This window comes from Limulus polyphemus, unplaced genomic scaffold (genome assembly GCF_000517525.1).
Source record: "Limulus polyphemus unplaced genomic scaffold, Limulus_polyphemus-2.1.2 Scaffold1464, whole genome shotgun sequence".
NCBI classification, from domain to species: Eukaryota; Metazoa; Arthropoda; class Merostomata; order Xiphosura; family Limulidae; genus Limulus; species Limulus polyphemus.
This window is the reverse complement of record NW_013667074.1, coordinates 40,316-42,319: the sequence shown is the minus strand read 5'-3', so window position 1 is coordinate 42,319 and position 2,004 is coordinate 40,316. Positions and strand designations below refer to the sequence as shown.

General features: G+C 32.4%; 1 protein-coding gene and 1 pseudogene across 3 annotated transcripts in view; both read left to right on the top strand.

The window, feature by feature from the left end:
* Window positions 1-2,004, top strand: part of LOC106463704 (serpin B3-like) — a 67,213-nt gene that overhangs the window by 44,438 nt on the left and 20,771 nt on the right. The window lies entirely within an intron of this gene.
* The window catches only part of LOC106463701, a 7,203-nt pseudogene that overhangs the window by 3,136 nt on the left and 2,063 nt on the right, over window positions 1-2,004 (top strand).

Sequence of the window (2,004 nt, the reverse complement as noted above, 5' to 3'; positions counted from 1 at the left end):
CTTTCTTGTTTGGAACTTCCTTGATATCTTATCGAGGGTTTACGATGAGCCAGTTAATTATGAGTTGATGTAGGTACGATTCGCCGGGAAGCTAGCTAGCTTTGTCCTTTGCCACACACGCTGAGTTTTCCACCGTTAAAATTAGGTAATGTTTCGTATAAATACTAATGTCCGATGAAAATCCACTGAAGTTAAATGAGTTGTGATGTTCGAACTTTGTAAATGCTCCTGGTCAAATATCTGAAGTTTTCCGATTGGTAAGCGTTATAACAATCACAGTTATACTTATAGCTTCGGAAGTTTTAGAGCACACTGATTATAGCGAACTAATAATAGATACTCTTTTTGGCGTGTCGCGTTGGTTATATTTATAGGCGTGTGGAGCTTTTCTAGAAAATTCAGATTACGTAACAATACACATTAAAGCGTTTAAGTACACACATATATTGTTGATTCTTACTCTCGAGAATTATCTACAACTTTGGAGAATAGGCGGGACTTTCGCAATACATATTTAACAGTATCATGCATATTTCTAAATATAAATTTAATTCAAACAAACGTTAATATAATAACAAATTCGTTACAAAAGTTACATCATGGAATCATCAGCTAAGCTAGATTTATGGAAACTGAAATTACAACAAACAATGATTATCTAATCTAAACTTACAGTCACTAAAATTATATCATGGAATCATCAGCTAAACGAGATTTATGGAAACTGAAGTTACAAGATATTATTAATTAAGCTAGATTTATGGAAAAATTAAGGTTTTATCATTTCTGTCGCTAATGAATTAAGATTCAACTTTAATTTTAGTGTCTTTTTAGATAGAGATTCTTTGGTTCTTACAACTTGCTTGTTGTTAGAACTATACAGTGCATTGAAGATCTTTTCGTCAACAGTTCCATTACATTCTCGGTCCAGATGTTTGAAGAATAACACCAGGCTTCAGATACTCTTTTATATGCTACTAGCTCTAAACGACGCATGATTGATCCCACATAATCTCGTTCACATAGCATAGATTTAGGCTCTAACCACAGACCTATTAAAAGTCTGTCACTGTGATTAATTTAATCCTACAAATTTTCATTAGTTAGGGAGAGATATTCGTTACCCTCCATAACCCTGAAAATATAAATATACTCTATTATATCTACAGGCCTAATTATAGTCTAATAGTAATATACAAGAGTTACGACTCCTGCAAATTCCCCCTCCAGGAGAGTGATTGTTAACTGATATATCGTTTGAATTATAAAAGGCAACTCCATATGTGACAATCATGTAGCCTAGACTAAGACCTATACATCTACAGGAATGAAAGCTTACAGGTACATACCTGAAATCAAATATTTTTATTGTGGTAACACCATATTCCAATATCGACCCTGAACTTGTAAACAAATTAACATAAAAGAAACCTGCATATATATGGAGTACTGGCTTTTGTAATAATACCAAAGACTTGTTTACTTGAACTCCGTAGACGTAGTTCAGCAGCCTTTTGTCTGCTTCGTTTCCGTTTCAGGTTTTTTAATGAGCCACTTTCATTCTTAGGTCTAGATCTAGTCCTTATAATGATTACATTCACGTGGAGCTAATAATAAATAGTTTATTACGCGAACTTTTACTTTGATTTTAACATCTATATTATAAGTTTTCAAAAGATGAAAACTTGCTTGACAAATGGGCAAGTGTACTGAACCGTCAGGTAAACATTAAAAAAATCTAGAAACAAGGGAATAGAGCATTCTCTATTCGAAACATTTCTACAACACTGATTTCCTGGCGTATGGATCAAATAATACTACAATAAATGATGCTACAGGATTGACTTTTGTATATACTAATTAATATACATGTATGTAACTTTGCATGCCTATTTATCGTAATTGAGATGTAAATAACAGATAAAGTAATCAGGTTAAATCTTAAAGTAAAGCCCAAAAACATAGATAAATCAAATTGTTAAAGTTTTTATTAATATTACTGAT